Source organism: Pelobates fuscus, chromosome 4, assembly GCF_036172605.1.
Source record: "Pelobates fuscus isolate aPelFus1 chromosome 4, aPelFus1.pri, whole genome shotgun sequence".
Taxonomy (NCBI): Eukaryota; Metazoa; Chordata; class Amphibia; order Anura; family Pelobatidae; genus Pelobates; species Pelobates fuscus.
Window position 1 is genome coordinate 204,597,894 of NC_086320.1, and position 21,215 is coordinate 204,619,108.

The 21,215-nt window shown below is 37.6% G+C and overlaps 1 protein-coding gene across 2 annotated transcripts in view; it reads left to right on the plus strand.

Moving 5' to 3' along the window:
• Positions 1-21,215, plus strand: part of GABBR2 (gamma-aminobutyric acid type B receptor subunit 2) — a 630,870-nt gene that overhangs the window by 144,095 nt on the left and 465,560 nt on the right. The window lies entirely within an intron of this gene.

Here is a 21,215-nt window from a genome sequence, read left to right on the forward strand (position 1 = left end):
GCTATTAAGATAGCAGGGGATAAGACAATCTTAATTAAACAGAACTTGCAATAAAGAAAACCTAAATAGGGCTCTCTTTACAGGAAGTGTTTATGGAAGGCTGTGCAAGTCACATGCAGGGAGGTGTGACTAGGGTTCATAAACAAAGGGATTTAACTCCTAAATGGCAGAGGATTGAGCAGTGAGGCTGCAGGGGCATGTTCTATACACCACAACTGCTTAATTAAGCTAAACTTGTTCAGGTGACTATAGTGTCCCTTTAAAGGAAAAGGAAATATTTAACTATATGAGGGTAAAACCAGTTATTATAAAATCATTGGTGGAAGATGGAAAAAATAAAATAAAATTGGAGAAATAATTTAGTCAAAATAAGAATAAAAAACGTACTTTGAAATGTTTTCACTTTGTCAGGGACCTACAAGGCCCTGATTCGCTGAAGGTCCTGACAAGATGGGAAAAGGGATTGAAGCTAAATATAGAGCTTTAAGAGTGGCATAAATCCTTAAGGGAGAGCTATAAAGCTACCCACTGTTTAAATTTACAAGAACTACAGTTTAAAATAACCAACAGATGGTATTTAGTACCAAATAGGATGGCTTAGATAAATCCAGGAGAATCAAGTAATTGTTGGAGATGTGGAAACACAAATGAAGATTATATACACACGTGGTGGACCTGTCCATTGATTGTCCCCTTTGGGAGAGACCTCTTAAATACACTAAAATTAATAACAGGAATAGAGCTACATAACAGACCAGAAGCAATGCTACTTTATTTAGGGTCCCTAAGTATGAATAAAGATATTCACAGAATTATAATACATATTGTAATAGCTGCAAAAAATATAATCGCTAAGAAATGAAAAACGCTACCTGCACTTTCAATTAATAAAACAATAATATATACATTAGAACAATAACTGAGAGAGAAAAGGGTATAGCTAGTTATACAATATATAGAGAATAAAAACTATAGACAAATGGGAACACTGGATTAAAATAATTGAGAAATACTTAATGTCATCAACAAAGATGTTGATTCTTATGCATCTAGGTGGTGGAATTGCTTGTCATTGTGTTGTTTGGTGTCGTAATGTCCACTTTTTAATGAGATATGCCGTATATAGAGGACATATGAATGTAAACATATGTAGAAAGGTTGGTTAAGTATGTCCGTAAGCTGGTAGTATAGAATATTAGATACGTGATGTTTGTATGTATATGTTATATTGCAAAAAAAAAAAAAAAAAAATATTAACGCTGTAGCAAATACCTGAGCACAATAATACAATCACAGGGTTCTTATGACATTTAGAAATTGCTTAACTTTACATCTTATAGTTTATTATGATGTTTACAGTGTTCCTTAGTGTCATTCATTTCTCTTTCTCTGTTATGGAAAACTCTCTTCTCTCTCTCTCTCTCTCTCTCTCTCTCTTTCTTTTTCTTTCTACTTTTCTTTCTTTCTTCTTGTTTGATTGACAACATTGTGTGGGTGTAAAGTATGTTTGAGTTGACTTAATAAGTAACTGGTTCTTTGGATGTGTTATACATACTATGTTGTGATTATTGAGAGAGATTTATATATTGATGCATAGTTAAGTATTTTTACTGGCTAAATTTTCCAGTATGCCCTAGTCTACAGGTACATGTTTAATGATAGGTAAATGTTTTAGAGGGAGATGGCCTCATCATATTGTAAGTAAATCAGATAAGAAACATAATTCCCTATTGCATTGAATGATAAGGTGATCACTTATTTTACGCATTTTATGTAAATCAGGATGAGGGAGGTGGATGACCATCTTATAGTGGATGTAAAATGGTTGGTGTGAAAGAGACAAAATACAAAGACATAAATAAACTGACGCACTATATTATTGCATCTAAAAAAAAAATTATGCATTAATACTATGTATGCACTCATCCATGCATTCACTCACACATTCTTAGTCTTCATATATATTCTGATACATTGTGTTTATTAATTTACACATTAATTTATGTTTCTATACACTGAATTTATGTATTCTTTCACTACATCCATGCTCTGGCACATCATAATAATGCAATGACACTCTATATTCACATATTTACACATATATCCACACTAAAATACACTTTTAAACCTGTAATGTCTAGGATTATTTTATTTTATTTTAGTTTTTTTTTCCAGTTTGGGAGAAATCAATAAATCAAGGGGGATATGTATCAAGGTAAAGAGGTGATATTTTGGGAGCAAAGTTCTAATTGTTGAGAGATATTATATTGGTTTCCAACGTGACTTCTACTAATTTAACTCTTTGTCCTAGAATAGTGTTTGCCTTAATAAATCCCCCATTTGTCTGTAATATATCTAAAAAAAACACACATACCAATACTTTGTTTAATTATCATATTCCTTATTTTATATAATAAAATAATATATTCCTCTATTCCTTCCTTCCTGACGGACATCTGGAACTGAGTTTGAAACTTTCAGATGTTGCAGAAGCACTATCAACTTTACTGTCTCGCTAGAACTTTTTTCTATCTATATCCAATCAACTAACTGGACAGGATTCACAGTGAAAATGTTGGCTTTCAAATGTGTGGTTTAAATAGGAGACATCATTGTAGAGATGCCATAACATTTGACATTTCAATGTCACAAACTTATGTTAAAACAGTGACATTTAAAGATATACCATTACCGTAGAACTGCTGTGCAGTTTTAATATTGATACATTTGCTTGCATTCACATCTATTATTTATTACTCATTGATTATATTCCTGACTGCATATGTTCTAGAGGTCATTCATATCGGCTAGGGATCAATAGACAAAGCCTGTTTTTCAGTCTACCACTGTCTGAGTGTCTGCCTGTCTTTCCTTTAACTGCAACAGAGTTAGCAGACTGTATTAACAAAAAAAATAACAAGCAAAAGAAAAGCAATCCCGAACAGTTTTTTTTCTAGCACAAAACTAGTTTAGGCAGATTAGATGCAAAGTGTCAATAATATATATTGCTTCTCTTTGCAGACAGGGGTGATGAACAATAAACTGATATTGTTGGTGTGTCTTACAATACATTTTAAAATCCATACGTTCATAAAAAAATTTGAGGATCCGTATACTTCGTATGTCCAATTTTTATTGATATTTTTAAAGCTACATAAAATAGTGTCAGGGTTCTGAAACTGAGACTGTCTTGTAATTTTAGTTTTTTTTTTACTATTTGATCAATGTAAAATAACCAGAGGTTTACATAGTGAGACCATCTAACTCCATACACAGCGAGCAATAAATCTTTTTAAGCTACATAAAACACCAGTTTCAGAGGAAAACTTGAGATTTTTCACACCAGAGATTGAATGAATAATTTTCAATTTGCAATAAAACTATTCAAGCAATATCAACTCTACTTTCATAAATGAGTAAAAAAAAAAAAAAAAAGAAGCTTCCAGCAACCTTAGAATATAGATTTATTCAAACATATCCAAAGATTGTAAACTCACATATCAAAAATGCCTGTGGCAGAAGAGGCTATATGAGAGATGTTTATTTTTGTACAACAGAGGACATTTTGACACAGGGCAAAATATGAAGTAATCAATGTGAAACATTGCATTGGTTCTTATGGGGTTTTTTTATTTTTTTATTTTGTTGATAACTACAGGGTTGTTGCCTATGGATTTCTCTAGAGTGTAAAGAGAACAAAAAAACGTGTTTCTGTGTGCTCAGAAACTACAGTAAAGAGTAAAGATACACGGTGTGAGAGAGGGAGGAGCATATAAGGAGATTAGTATGTGAAGGGGCATGAATAGTAGGATATGTTTGAAGGGAATTTCCTTGTCAAGGAAAGGATGTGTTTTGTTCTTTCTGATTATTTATGACTAGTTTTAGGTTGCCCTGATCTCCATTTAGACATGATGTTCTCTAACAAAATGGTTGAACATTTAGTTTCATTTTGTGTACAAAAAACAGGGTGCAAGAAAATAGGGAGAACTTACAACAGCTCAAATAGCCTGCCCTTGGTGGGTCCCCACTCAGATCTCAAACTGGTTTTAACTCATCTTGTGCCATTACAAGAAGAACCGGGCATTTGAAAATCAGACTGATCCCACCCATTAAGGCAGTGCAGATCCAAAATGCAGGCCAGCTATCTCTACACAAGAGATACAGCAAGCCCAGACAACCGTTTCTTCCTTAATAGGCCTTGTCAGTGAGATAAAGCTGATATCCCTCTAGACACCGTGAGCAAGGAGTCCACGTCTGAGCGCAAAAAAAAACAAGGTGCAAGAGAATACTGAGAATGGACAACTGCTCCAATAACCTGCCTTTTGGTGACTCCTCACTCAGATCTCAAGCTGGTTTTAACTCATCTTGTGCCATTACAAAAAGAACCAGGGCAATTTGCATATAAGACTATTTCCACCCAAAAGGGCCGAACAGATCCAAAACGCAGGCCTACTCTTTCTGCATGAGAGACACAGCAACCCCAGATAATCATTTCAACCTTGTTAGGAATCGTCAGTGAGGTATAGCCGATCTCTCTCTACGCACCGTGAGCAAGAGGGCAACGTATTACCCATTTTTGTGTACATATTTATTGCATACACAAAAAGATGTACAAAACACAGGGGGCGTCAAAATAAAAGGTTAAAACTGTATTTTGACTCTTCCTGTGAATCAGTATGAAGAAGATTGAATATTTTAACCTTACTGATGGTAGACATTGTGACTAAGCGTACTCAAGTTTACCACTATGAAATTAGGATTACTGATTCTACTTATTACATACTATAGAAAGTGGAGAAAACAACTTATATAGCAAGATGAATTGCTCTTTGATGTATTGTATTTCCTCAGAGAGTGTTTTTATTTTTCATTTTAAAAATGATAGTTTAACCAAGAAAATTACTGTGCATTATTGAAATTTAATTTTCCATTAGAATAATGATTTTTTTAGTCAACACATTAGTTACTTTCTGGAGGTTTAGCATTAAATACATCAGAAAACATAGTCAGATGTGTGGTACAGCATAATGACTCACAGGCTGTGATAGATTCAAATGCAAAACTTGTTGAATCATCGCCCTCTATCATCTTATGCCTCATATCTCTCCACACTAAACAGTTAAACATGTGAGTCATACAGCCCTTTCTAACTAGCGTTGCATCATAAAATGATTTAACTTTGCAGTGATTCACATAACAATGACGCATCTGCTATATAGGTACCTTCTTCAATAAAGCGCTTTGATTCATCTAGCGTTACATTGATTTAAACAGATGCTGCAATATTATCATAAGTATAGCACATACAGAGGCGTACCTAGAGTCTCCAGCGCCCTTGGCAAGGAGCTGTATCGGCGCCCCCCAGCCCCCATGAAATTTTTTTTAAAAATAATTTTAAAAAGGAATTTAAAGTTTCTGAGGTTTCCAGCAGTCACTCAAAGCCCTCCGCACTATATGAAATCACTGCAACACATACACATGAAATAGCAAAGTTCCATATACAATGCTTTCCCAATAACGCCAAGAATAATCTGTGTTATCAAACTCAAATCATAAATATATATTTACACACACATATTTAGACCTGTGATGGTGATTTGCCAGAGGAATACTTGTCACCATATTACAAGGATAGTAGAGGCATATCACACCTTATGACAAGCACAACAAAGGCCATTACACCTTAGTGCAAGCACAACATTGATAAATCACACCTTTTTTTGTGATGGTTTTGGGCTGTCTGTGTATGATAGGACTAACTGTGTGTGTTTGTCTTTGAATGACAGCAATAACCACTGATGAGTAGATAGCATCATGTAGCTGGTCATCTGTGACGTGCAGAAAAGTTAGTGAATCTTAGAGCAACACAAACTAAACATATGTGTTTCATTCGCACCCAATATATAATCCTTATATAATTTTTTTGTTTTAAAATTTGGCATATACATATAAAATTAGGAAAAGGAATATACAGTGTTATATTTCATTATAGTGAACTATAACAATTGTGAACATTCTTGTATTATAATTAAGTAGTAATATCTTAATATTGTAAGTTCTATAGCTAAATTTGCTACTAATGATCCTACCTTAAACATATTATATTTTCCTGAAACTACAGCAGTTCAACTGACATATTGACATATTGTCCTCGTATTTCCTTTTCTACCAAAAGTGCCTCTCTGAGCCTTTTGTAGAAAGTTTCTATTATATATAATTTCCCCCTTTTGCCCTTCCAGCTATAAATATATCAGTGACCTTTGAGATGGAAAAGGAATGTCACATTCAGTTTCGGGTTGCCCATATGACTTTGTGAGGAATCTGATTTGAAGAAAATAATGACAAAGATTATTTAATATAATTTGTGATAAAATCAGTAGCCACATCAGTTTTCTACCTAAAACAAAAGTTTGAAGTTGTAACGCAAGGGAATGTGTGATTACGTGCTAATAAACCACCATGTTTTAAAAAGGGATATGTATTTTATGACAAGTGAATAGAGAAATGTAGACCACAATGTTGATAAATAGGAGAAGGTAGGCCATTTAGAGAGTAATTAAGAAGGGAAGGAATGAAAACGCATGTTTCTGGTTATCTGGAATGATTGCATCATACAGTATATTTTAGATTATTTCTCAAAAAAACTTTAGTTTGCAAATTATTGTCATGTACATTAATACATTAAAGCAATATTTTTCTGTGAAATTAAATTTTTTCTCATGTTTCACAATCACAAATATAATTTTTAAATTAATAATAGGAGAAAGGGGAAGTGTGGTAATGTTTACCTTTCTTTGTACATGTATGTGCATTGCATCATAGGCCTGTTATTTTTATAGTTAGATCAATGTTTTTGAATTCTATATTGTAAACTATAAAGTCATTATTTCTACCCCTTTTTATGATATGCTGGACAAACACCTGGGGATGTTGTCAGCTGGATACAGCTGCATAAACATAATAAGTGTCTGTAGTCTCTCTAGAGTCTTCTTCTGTGTCCAGTCCACTCCCTGTCTCCGCTTTGTTGAGTCTAAATACTGTTGAGTCTCATACTGAATACAACAAACCAAGAGTCCAGCAATCTTTGCTCATCCTGTCCAGTGTCAGTAAGCAGCAGACACCAGGCAGGAAGTAGGGAAGAGAATTCTAATAGGCAAAGTAGACGCAGCTATCAGGCATGCACTTGTAAACAAGTGTCTTCTCTGCCTAGTAATAATTCAACCCTGGAACTGGATTTTCCAAAGGTTTACTCTGCTTACTGAATAGCAATTCCTCTATTAACATCCATTAGAAAATTGTTATTCACTAAGCAGATTAAGCGTTTTGTTTGCTAAGAGAATACAGCCACGTGTTTACATCTAAACACAACAGAAAAAAACAAAACAGGTTGCGCCAAATACCATATAAAAGGGATAATAGTCAAACTTGTATAGTCCACAATATTCTATAATGTATATATATATATATAATGTATATATATATGTATATGTATAACAATATATCTGACATTTCTGTGAGATGGGGCTAGGTCCACAGGTATATATATAAAATAAAGAATAAAAATAATAGTGCAAATTGTTGTGTGCAAAGGAAGAGTAACAAAAGGTGCACTTAATGAACGCCCACTCACATTTATTAGAGCTTATGACCGGCTCTAGTATTATTAGTATGCAATGAAATATATCCATATGGGTATTTCTTGTGCTTGCCAACCATTGGGACACCATTAGCTATCATAACGATCCTCAAAAGAAAGTAGTAAACAATAGTGTAATACTGTAAAATGTTCAAAAGTTATAAACAGTAGGAAATAGACTCACATAAAAGAAGCTTGATACCCAAACTCAGTGTTTCAGGTGTCTGGTGGTATGATTCCTACCAAGCAGATATATGAATACACTGAGCTCCTTAATCCCGATAATACAGGTAATTACAAAGAGAGCAACATAGTATACTCCATAAAATCTTTAAAATTGTAAACTCTGCTCAAGATGATCTGTTGGTGGTATGATCCCCACCGAGGATTTGATGATTCACAACCCTAAAGTTGTTTTCAAAAATGTAAAATAAAAAACAAAACATATGACATAAGCCAGTGTGATAGTTAGCCAAAAATACTTTATTGGATACTATTTACAAACAAGTAGAAAACTGCAATATACACAATGTGTTTCATCAGCAATGGCTTTATCAAGTGTATTACAGAGTTTACTGACACTTGAGATTTTTTGAGATTTCAAATTTCATACCAAAATGACATCATGATCACATGACTGTCATTTTTTTGTTAGGTTACCATGATCAAACAGCAAAATACACATTTCCACTTGGATAATTTCCCTACCAAAAGCAATATTTATTGAAAACAGTCTCATAAAAAGATCTAATTGAGGTTAAAACCTATTTTAAAACCTAAAAGGATGCTAAATAGTGTGTACTGTAACATCTCTGTGCATCCACTATTGCTCATTGGATGTATGACGCAGAGTTACCTACGCATCATATTTGCCCATCTCATATTTCCCATATTCCCATATGTAATATCCATAGGCGGAAAGGGTGGCTGATATACAAATCCCCTCCCCCCCCAATTTTGACTAAGGGGAAGGGTGTCACATGTTCGCCCTCACCTTGTGGTATCCGTGAGGATAACTACTTTCCTGGCATTGGTGAAGATGCTGGTCGGCGGTCCTGTGCCGGTGTATCTGGTTCCTGCGGCAAACTAAAGGCTGCCGGCTGCTGCAGAGCCATACCAATTTTTAGTACACGTCCGCCCACGGTATTGACAACGTCGACGTGCATTACTAACATGACTAATTTCAATATGCAAATGTGTTTAACATTCATATGAAAAATAGTATACTTTGGCTTTCACTGTCCATACAATTCCTAAACTATCTATTTAAAATTGCTGAACAGTGTTTTGAGCTTTTACCAGTGATTTACATAAATTTCTACATCGGTTTGGTGGAGAACCATTGCCCAGGAGCTACGTATGTACAGTTCATGATGCATGTGTTATTTTAATGTCATGCTTCCCAACATTTGCCCCATATAAACCAAGATTGAAGAAGCAATCAAATACTTTTGAGTGGTGCATGTGGGTTGTACTCCTGAGATTGGATTTCAATCTGTTTGGCACACAGGGACATCACTTTGCGTTTGTTGTTGGTAGATTCCTCTCAATGTATGTGTGTTTCTCTATGTGTATTACAAACTGCCTGTTTGCATGCAGTTCACTTGTTAATGATGCAATCAACATCATAAGATGTGTGCCAGTGATATACAATGCAAGCTGTGTTAATATGTAAAGGTATCAGCCAACCCGTTACCAAATAATGTAGAGGGCAGTAAATAACCACTTGCACTAGCTGAGGGTGTTCTCTCTAAGCCTTAAAGGACCACTATAGGCACCCAGACCACTTCAGCTTCATGAAGTGGTCTGGGTGCCAGGTCCAGCTAGGGTTACCGCTTTTTTCTATAAACATAGCAGTTTCAGAGAAACTGCTATGTTTATAAATGGGTTAATCCAGCCTCTAGTGGCTGTCTCATTGACAGCCGCTAGAGGGCTTGCGTGCTTCTCACTGTGAAAATCACAGTGAGTAGACGCCAGCATCCATAGGAAAGCATTGTAAATGCTTTCCTACGAGACTGGCTGAATGCGCGCACGGATCTTGCCGCGCATGCGCATTCAGCCGAAGAGGAGGAGAGGAGGAAGAGAGCTCCCCACCCGGCGCTGGAGAAAGAGGTAAGTTTAACCCCTTCGTCTCCATCCAACCCGACGAGTATGTTTTCCTGGCACTTTAGTGGTCCTTTAACCATTTTCAAACTCATTCTGCACTGTGCATCCTCTAGTGTCACTGAGAAATAGCAGATATATCTGGGAGAGTTGAAGGGTGTGAAGTATGCAGACATAAATGCTTAGGTTAGAAGTTCAAGTCTGGCTGCTAGGCCTTGATGTTTCACAGGCAGCAATCCTAAAATGTTATTTCAGAAGAGGAATGTTTGTTTATTTGTGGCCACTTCCATTCCATTTTTGGTTAATAATACTTTATAGTCTAAAAAAGAGTCTTGTCTTTTTGCCTACACAAATCTTACATATATAGAGATAGACAGACAGACAGACAGATTTTTAGTAGGCAACTTAAATGGCACTGTTTTACTGCATATCAAACTCTATCATGTTAAGCAAAATATACTTATTTTTGTCAAGTTTAACGTATAATGAAATCAAGATGTCATACTTTGGAGAGATTCGTGTCATTTGGAAATTTAGCAATTGCAGAGAACAAAACAGTACAAATAATAACATAATTTGCTTAGAAAAGGAGTATTTGGAAGATGGTCAAAGAGATCTGTAATATTGAACAGTTAAATGAAATAAGCAGAAGGTTGCAGTCCAGATTGTTGGCTGGGTTTTCAAAAATATATTTTACCAGGTGAAGAGTCTGCTGTTACCTCCTTTTAGTCAAATAACGTGGATAACAGCCAAAATGAAATAAATAAAGAAATAAAAAAAAATGTAATTTAAAATAATAATAAATATAGTATGTATATATACATACTATACACAACAGTGGCGGATCCATGGGGGGAGGGGCAACGAGGCAATTCCCCTCTCCCCCCCCCCCCCCGAGAGCCAATGCTCTCTCCTGCTATCCAAGCGCCAGCCCTGCTAGGTCCCTTCACGGACTGGAAGGAAGATCAGAGATCTCCCGCACTGGTCCGCAGGCACATTGCTGGGCAGCCGGCATGGGGAGAGGAGGGAGAGGAGACCTGGGACAAGCTCAGCCATCAGCTCTGCCGGGTCTCCTCTCGCGAGCACGGAGCGTTGCCGCGGTTCCCACGGCAATGCTCCGTTCTAGCGAGAGTGAACTCTAGCCTCAGAAGGTGCAGGCTAGAGTTCACTTCCCTACTAGAGCCGCCAGGGATTCCACCGGACCACCAGGGATTAGAAGTAATATCCCCCCTCCCAGGCAAAGGGAAGAAGAGAGGTGGCATTATAAATAATATTTTTTTAATAAAAAAAAAAAAACATTTGTTTTACTCTGCCCCCTCTTTCAACTACACACACATTGCTCCCACACCCCCCCATACACACACTTCTCCTCCATATACACATTTCCCCCACTATACCCCTCCACACACACTGCTCCTCCATACACACTTCTCACACACACACACTTTTCCCCCATACACACTGCACCCCCACACACACTTCTCCCCCATACACACAGTGCTCCCCATACAAATACTGCATTCCCACACACACTACAACCGCATACACACCGTGCTCCACCATACAAAGACTTGACCCCCTCACTTCTCCCCCCCCCACACACACACTACACCCCCATGCACACAGTGCTCCTCCACACAAACACTGCACCGCCACACACGTCTCCCCCACACACGTCTCCCCTACATACACACTGCACCCCCATACACACAGTGCTCCCCCACACAAACACTGCACCCCCACACACGTCTCCCCCCACACACACACATTGCTCCCCCATACACATAGTTCTCCCCCACACACACACTGCACCTCCATACACACACTTTCCCAACTGCCCTACCATACACACACTGCCCCCACTACACCCTCATACACACAGTGCTTCCACTGCACCCCACATATACACACTGAACTCCCATGCACACACTACACCCCTCACACAAACAGTGCTCCCACTGCACTCCCATTCACACACTGTCCCACATGCACTGCCTCCCATACACACACACACACACACACACACTCTGCACCCCTAATACACTGCCTCCCATACCCACCCTGCATCCTCACACACTCAGTGCCTCCCATACACACATACACACACACACACTGCCTACTCACACACACACACACACACACACACTATTAGAGGCCCTATCCCCTACTACAGCCCCTATCCTGGCTGACCCCAGGTACATTGTCAAACTGTTCTTAAGCAGTTTGACTATTTACTCTGGGAGGGCGCCACGTCACTCATGGCACCATAACCACTACAGAGAGCTGTAGTGGTTAATGTGCCTGGATTGTTTCTTTAAATAATCTATGAGTGCCCCTCCCGAGATAAGACTCTGGATCTGCCAGTGATACACAAGCATAGATGACAACACACATAAACCTGCATGTGCACTACACACAAACATATGCACAGAATTGCAAAGTGTTGACTCTTTAATTTAATAGGAAAAAGAAACACTAATAAAAAAAAGTATTTGCTTTCATAGGAAGCCTACATTTGTCTTATTTTACCTTCACAGTTCTCAGACTCCCAGGGATTAGGATTAATCAGTAGTGTTAAAGAGATTCCCTCCCACCCTCTAGCTGTATTCTAATTCCAGAACTGTATTGCTTACCAAAAATACATAAACCTCTGATTAATCCCTCAGCAGGCCAATAATGTAAGCAAAATTCTCATTGTGCTTATTTATATAAAAACACATTAGCTGTGATATAGATAAAGACACAACAGGCACTGTGGGTTTTTGCGGAAGATGGTGAATAGTGATTAATTCCATCTTCAAATTACTAAATCTACTTTTAGTAATTATTTAGACCTTTAAACGTGGGCTGGCCTAATACATAAACATCATGGAGCTCAGACACATTTACCCCAGAAGCACTGTTTGATGGCCTCTTATTTTCTGAAGATATATTTACCAAACAGGGAATAATAATGAATTGACAACTTGCTTGGCAAAATTTACACACAAAAAACTAGAAATGTTTATCCTTTAATCAGTGAAAGTAATAATTTGTTTAAGTAACTACCTCACATACCTGTCCCTTGCTCTCTCCTAAAGGGCAGCACTCCCTCCAGCTCTGCTTCACTCCCACCTTATTTGATTGCTATTTCCTGTCCTATTGTGTTTTATACCCCACCTTCTATAGACTGTAAGCTTATTTGAGCAGGGTCCTCTTCAACCTATCTTTCCTGTAGGTTTTGGATTTGTCCTTACACAGTTAAATCCTCCCCCCTTATAATATTGTAAAGCGATACGGAATCTGTTGGCGCTATATACGTAAGAACTCGCCATGACACTCCTCCAAGACCCCAAAGGTTGAGATACATATACAAGAACAACGACCACCATCATTCCCCTACTAATTACAGTCACCAAAACAGATACTAACTCCTCTCTATATACTCAGAAATTTAAAATGAAGACCATTTTTTAGAGCTACGTCCAAACACCAACACTCCTCACCAAACACCATACCCATCAAGAACAAGAAAGAGAAATCTAAGTATAGAGGAGGAAGAGCAGGCAGAAGACTACAAAAGAGAAAGATTGGACAGACAATAAGCATTAGGAATTTTTAACTTGCCCCAAAAAGTTTTATCTTCTACATATATCTCTGGTTTAAGCAAAGGACTCAAATTTGCCCCCACTAACCCTTTTCAACCCTTCCAAGCTTTTGAATAAATTTCTTAGAAAAGCAACACTTAAGAGGTTATTTTTAGAAAAAACTATTTCTACAGATGCTCCTTTTATCCACAACCATCCACCTGCAGAGCCGATAGAGGAGCCTAATCACCACCCATTTAAAGAAAATCTCTAACTTTTACCCAGCTAGCTTCAAGTCAGGCCCACTCGAGGTTTTCAAAAAATTTGTTCAAAAAGACCTCGAGAACATTAAAAAACAGGAAAATCGAAAAAAAAGGAAATCGAAAGTTTGATCTACAGGACATACATGAAAAGGATACAGTAGTATCTTTTGACTCTCTTCACGAGTCAAGGGTATGCCTTTCCCTAAGAAATTACTTTTGTTATTTACAGATCCACAGTTTACCATTAGGATGATTTTGCAAAAGGTGCTTGTTCAAAACCATGTTGATTGAGTACGTATGTATATAAAAAAGGCCTCATTAACTGCTTACACCAACAACTATGCTCCTCAGGACCCCACAACTTCCCTTCATTGCCATGTGGGATAGGGATATCACTTAAACCTTGAATGGGTGTGATAGGGAGATTATCTGGGAGTCGGTATTTAGGGTATACATTTTTGTGGTTCTGCTTTAGCAGGCATACAAGATGCACATTTGTTAAACTCTTAATACAAATAATTCATAATTAATTCATGAAAGTTATGCAAATTGTTAACTAAAGAGCAACCACCATACACAGCAATAAAATGTTTCTCAATATTAGCATTTTGTCCCAATATAGCATCTGTTTTTATTGCCATAAATCTCACCCCATGTCTATAGACAGACAGTAAATATGATGGGCTGGTTCGGGATTTTACTTTTTCATTCTTACATGGTTAATTAATGTCACAATTATTGCACATGCAGTATATTTTATCCACAACAATTTATTTCAAATGTCTGATCTACTTAAATGCCTAGCAAAATAAAAGGTGGCAGGTAGCCTAGATAGAATAGAGGGGATTTCAAGCTGTCACTATCTATCTTTGTCAGTGTCCTAAGGGTATTAATTGTCCTGACATAATATGAACAAAATCTTTTACTCAGAGTACAGGGCAACCTTTCATTGGCCAGGAAGAAAACATTATAACGATTTCTAAATGTTCCACTCAAATTATATCTCAAGTGATCATGATCTAGTGCATTCACATAGTACTTGTTTAATAATAGATTTCCCAGGACATCTACACCCATGTGTATCAACTTGGTTGTGTTAGTGCAGAAGAGAAGAGTCTGGAAATGTAGCTATCATGCACAGATTTTAGTTCACTGGTGAGCTCCTATAATGTGCAGATGATGGCTTTATAGACAGGCTTATTGGTATTGAAGTATCTGTTTACTACTTCTATAAACTCTGTATTTTTTCTTAATTGGGCCTACCTCATGTGGGTTCATACACTTAAAGGGACACTCCAGGCACCCAGACCACTTCTGCCCATTTGGAGTGGTCTGGGTGCCAGCTCCCACTACTCCTAACCCTGCAAGTGTAATTATTGCAGTTTTCTATAAACTGCAATAATTACCTTGCAGGGTTAACTCCACCTCTAGTGGCTGTCTACTAGACAGCCGCTAGAGGTCACTTCCTCCTTCATAGCACAGGAAACCTGTGCTAGAGCGTCGCTGGATGTCCTCACGCTGTGTGAGGACCTCCAGCGTCGCTCATTTCCCCATAGGAAAGCATTGAAATTTTTTTTCAATGCTTTCCTATGGGGAGTGCTAATGCGCATGCTCATTAGGTCTCCTCGGCCGGTGGGCGGGATCAGTCTCGCCCACCAGCCAACGCAATGCAGAGGAGGAGTGGCGCGGAGGAGGAGGAGACAGCGACGAGGGACATCGTCGCTGCCTCAGGTAAGTGATTGAAGGGGTTTTCACCCCTTCAGTAACCGGGGATTGGGGGGTGGGAGGGAGAGGGAAGCTCCAGTGCCAGGAAAACGGATTGTTTTCCTGGCACTGGAGATTCCCTTTAATGCGGAATTGTGAATAATGTATAAGTGGATAGTAATTTTAGATGCAAAAATTTGCAGACAATTTTGTATTCACTATTTTGGATTTTAAATTTCTAACTTTAGTGAATGACCCTGTGTGTGAATAAACCCATTTCAGGGCTATTCCATGAACACCGAATTCTTAGGAATTAACCAGTGGATTGCAAATTGTAGGCCAAGTTGGAAAAAGCTAATTTTTGTAATGTTTAAATGTGGCTATTTGTTTTGCTTACATGTGAAATTCCCCATAGAAATTACCAGCATTTTACCTGGTTTACTATTAATCATGAATATTTTATTTTCCTTTACTGATATCATGCTATATTTGTTCATTTGGAAACACACTACCTATCTATCTCCTCACCCCTGCCCTTGCTGTGTTTATCCTGTATCTAATCCTGCAGTGCGGATTTCATGATTTTCATTTTTTTACCTATAAAAAAAAATCTGATCTCAGCCTGGGGTCCTGTTGGTTTCTTGTCTTCCTGTGTGTCCCCACATGTTTTCTCCAATGAACTTAATCTGGCCCTTGATATCAACCCAAGCTGAACTAGGCGTTGGGATTTTGCCTGAAGCCTTTTAGCATTGATTGCAATTAATAAGTTATGCATATGCCTAATGAAACTCTGGACTCAACCTCTATCTATATTTGTTTTTAATGTTCTGGTTGAGATTGGGCGCTACCTGGTCTTGGACTCTACTGCACATATTATGTATCTTCTAGAATGCTGTACTGAGTGGCCTTGAAGTCAAGATAAAGACTGTACAGTCTGACATTTTTCAGTTCTGACAGCATGTATTCATTATCTCTCACAGTCCATTTAGGATTAGGAGCAGAGACATTTCTCATTATTTCCCTTTGCAATTGTTAATGGAGAGTGAGCCAAGGCACTGAGTTTGAGGGTATCAGTGACATTCGTATTTCACCCACAGCTTGACAGATGGAAGAGAAGGGTCAGAGATGTTCTATTTAAGTCACAGAAAAAAAAAATATGTTGGAGGGAGGTGGGGGTAAGTTCGGAAATGGTAGGGGTGTAAGATGGCACAGTTCTGGATCCTCCATTGAAATGTGTATTGTGAATCCATTGGCCATATCATACTTCATGTTCGAAACTGTGTCATACAAGATTACACACAAACTACTTACAGCTTCTACTGCCAATCAAAGCAAAATAAAAATAATAACATTTGACCAATTAATTGACATGCTGTTGGGTAATATACCACTTTCTCTCCTCACACTAATAGATTTTTAAACAATTGTCAAATGAAATCTTGTGCTTACTAATGTTTCAGTCCTACTACCTTGACATATTAAGAAAAGTTTGGTAATGGGACTGAAATGGTGAATGTATGCTGTTGCACAGCTGTAAAAAACAAATGACGTTATCTTGTTGATTTTGAAGTCAAATCAAACTTGATGATCTCAGCCAATCCAATGCTTTCCCTTAGGAATGCATTAGTAGGCTATTGTGGCAAAAAGCTGTGCGGACAATCATCATCTCCGTGGGGACCGTTCAGCGCCTCCATGCAGATCCAATCTAATACACTGCCTCCTCCCCCTATTCTAATACACTACCCATAAATCCAATACAGTGCCCCCAAATCCAATACACTGCCCCCTCCTTACACTCTAATAAACTGCCTCTCTCCACCAAATGAATGCACTGCTCCCTCCCTCAAATTAAAATTTTGCACCCCCCCCCCTCCACACTTTAATACACTGGCCCCCTTCCTCCCCCAAAATTATACACTATCCCCTCCCTCCCTTAAATTAATACACTGCCTCCTCCCTTACATTTATACACTGGCCCCCTTCCTCCCCAATTTAACCCACTACACAGTAAGGCCCCCCAAACCACTCTTCCCCTACCTTAAGATGAGCCGCCCATCCTCCAGTTCCAGCCCTGCTCTGCTTAAGCAGGCCAAATGCTCCTCTGGCACAGCGAGCAGGAGGGAAGGGGGAGTGGCTGGTCTGCTCTGCAAGCCACTATGCATTCTTGTGGCCGTGGGAGGGAAGACAAGAATCAGACAGGAAAGATCTTTACTGTGTTGCGACTGGTCGCAGCCACAGCACAAAGCGGCCCCAGGGCAGGCGGGCCGCAAATATATTTACTGTGGACCGCAAGTTTGATATGCTTGGCTTACAACATCATAGATACATAAACAAAAGATACAAAATAAAGGATCAATAATTATACTAGAAATAGCATAAATTTTGTATTATAGAGGGTATGTTTAATTTTATTGGAACTGAGTAGAGCTACAACATGGCTTAGATATGATACAGTAGCCAACTGCTTCAAAGAAAATATTACATTTCACTGTGTCACACGTGTATATTGATCAAAAGTCATAATCTACAATTACAGTATTAGTACATTTGCACCTAATTATTATAACATAACAGGCAGTAACACTGTACTTAGATGTATCACAGAAATGTTAACAAAAAAGGTTACTTCTATTCAATACATTGGAACCCAAGAAAATATTTGTTGAGATAAATCCCTAATGTCTGTGATGACAGTAAATCAATATTGGATTTTCTTATTCGACATTTAGAATATATGTGATGAAACACAGAATGGTAAAGTATAACAGGGATAGATTTTGCCTCATTATTAATTTAGCCTTTAAGGTGATTTGTTAATGGAGGACTCACCTAAATGGTTTGCCACGATCCTATAAGTGAGCTTACACTTAATGGCTATTGCATAAAAACCTCTGTTGTATGAATGTCTATAGAGATTTTGGGTATTGTGCAGGGGACTTGTTTTGATTTTGTTTATGTATTTGGGCTGATAGATCCTATAGCATTGTTGCTGCCCTAGAGCAGTGAGAGTTTGAGCAAATGATTTATTTCCGTGTTTGTTTTTGTAGGAGCCTGTAAGAGCAGAGTTCTGTTCCAAAATATTGACCCTTTCCTGATGGATTCTCTATGTTGTACAAAGCTGTCATTTATATACGTCATGATGAGCTCTGTACCATGTACACACTGGTGTGTATGGCAGTCAGATCTCTCATTATTATTTTATTATTATTATTATTATTTTATTATTTATATAGCGCCAACAAATTCCGTAGCGCTGTACAATGGGTGGACTAACAGACACATAATTGAGATCAGACCACTGGACGTACAGGAACAGAGGGGGTTGAGGGCCCTGCTCGATGAGCTTACATGCTAGAGGGAGTGGGGTATAGTGACACAAAGGGTTAAAGTAGGGGAATTAAATAGTTTGTTAGAGAAGGGTTTATTGAGTGCTTGGTAGGTCATTTTTGACAGTTGCATGAAAGGAGTCATGGGAAGGGGGATGAGAAACCTGCTGACAGTGTAATTGATACGCTTTAATGAAGAAGTGAGTTTTCAAAGATTTTTTGAAGGAGTGGAGGCTGGGTGAAAGTCGGATTGAGGAGGGAAGGGAGTTCCACAGAAGAGGTGCAGCCCTGGAGAAGTCTTGAAGGCGAGCATCAGAGGTGGGGATCCGGGCAGAGGATAGGCGTAGGTCTTGGGCTGAGCGCAGGGGTCTCGATGGGACATACTTGTGTATGAGGGAGGATAGGTATGTTGGAGCAGCATTATGTAGGGATTTGTAAGCAAGCGCCAGAATTTTGAATTGGGCCCTGTATCTAACTGGAAGCCAATGCAGGGACTGACAGAGCGTGGAGGCGTGGGAGGTGTGACCGGACAGGAAAATAAGCCTCGCAGCTGCATTCATTATAGATTGCAGCGGTGCAAGCTGGGAACATGTAAGACCGGTGAGAAGGGGATTGCATTAGTCAAACTGTTACCCCACATATTAAATATTATACCCTACAATATTAAATGTGTGCAAGAATCCGTCCAATCGCTGCTTAAATACTTGTACAGACTCTGATAAAACTACCTCATTAGACAGAGATTTCAATATCCGTATTGTTCTTACAAGAATCTTTTCCTTTGCTTTTTACTAAATCTCTTCCCTTCCAGTTTAAATGTTTGTAGTCAATTGTCAATTGTTTGCATTGCCTCTGAATATTTTTGTATTATGATATCATATCTCTTTTGAGCGACGAGATATTCATGTTTAAAGTTCAGGCATTTCATTATTATATTATTATTATTTATATATCAAGCAACATATTCTGCAGCAATTTACAATTTTGGAAAGGGAATATTTAGAGGTGAAAAAGGTCAGCCTTTTATAACGTATTTATTCGAATCTAATGCGCCATCAAATCTAAACCACACCTCAATTTTTGAAATCTGGAAGCTGAAAAATGTTTTTACTGGTGAATGTTTTAATGCGCAATTTATACAAGATACTTCTATACAACATTGTGCTACAATGACAAAGTTTATTGCCATATACCATAGTAACATTGATGGTATTTCAATTTTAGTGTTTTCTTTCTTAAGCTCTCTTTCACCAGTTTTAATTCACTAGTTTTAATTCACCAGTTTTAGTTTACAAGTTTTAATTCACCTGCGTGAATTCACCTGTTTGAATTTATCAGTTTTAATTCGCCTGTGTGAATTCACAGGAATGAAATTTGCTGGAATGCAATTCGCCAGAAAATTTCAAATGTTCCATTTTCAAAATCTAATGCGCATTTAAAATTTACATTTTGGAAACTTTATTTGACAAAAAGGTGCACATTAGATTTGAATAAATACGGTATATAGGTAGGTGTCCTTTCGAGGAAATTTACTGGTGAGGTGGTGTGACTGGGATTCACACCTGGATTTCCTAGTTCTAAAACAATGACATTACCAGCTCTAACCTGCTGAAAAATTAGTTTAATTCAATGTCATTTCCTACTGTATCTCTATTCTATACTACTAAACTTAGCTGTTACTTAAAAAAAACCTTAAGAAAATACATAATGCAGTGGTTTGATCCTTAGATAAATTGTTTGTTGTGGATCTCGCATTTAGTTGTAAGACCATTTCAAAATCATATTTTAAAAACTACATTTCCTACTTCACTGGATAAAATTGATAAACCATTTTTATAAAGTTAGATTTACTATACTATACTATTACTTCAAATGTTCTAACTAATTTTTCTTGAGTCTGATAACCTAGTTTTAGAAACTTTCACATAACTTCTGATTTTATCATTTTTAAGTTTAGCTTGTCGCTTTGAATAAGTATTAACTTGTTTGAAACAGTGAAAACTGAGCTGCAAGTTATATATACATACATTTTTGCTGAGGTAAACTCGCGGTTGAGATGGACGAAATGTTTCAGATATTGTTACAATTTCTGTTAGCGCCTTTTTGCCTTTTAAGCTATGTTTTTATACAATTTATACATGTAGCTACGTTTAAATATGACAATCTGGGAGGATCATTCCTTTTCATTGACCACTTGTATCATAGTATAGCTAGAGGGATTTTACCGTCATTTTTGTCATTTTATCACACAGAGAAAATAAATTAATTGCATAGTAAATGCAATTATACCAATTGTGCTGTTATAGGCATTCATACTATTTTCAGTATTTAGATAAAAATGAACATAAACAAAATAAAAGGCTTTTTTGGTTGAGACATTCGCACAAACATGGTTATTTAATTCAAAGTGAATTTAAAGGACCACTATAGTGCCAGGAAAACAAACTCATTTTCGTGGTCATATAGTGGTCCTTTAAATTACAAACTAAGTAGCCAAATGATTAACAAAGCTCACTAGGAAAATGTTTACAGTTTGGCTATTTTGGCCTTTAATGTGAAATTCACTTTGAAATCATTTTGAATTCCCAACAATTTTTGAGAACGAGGATATAATTGG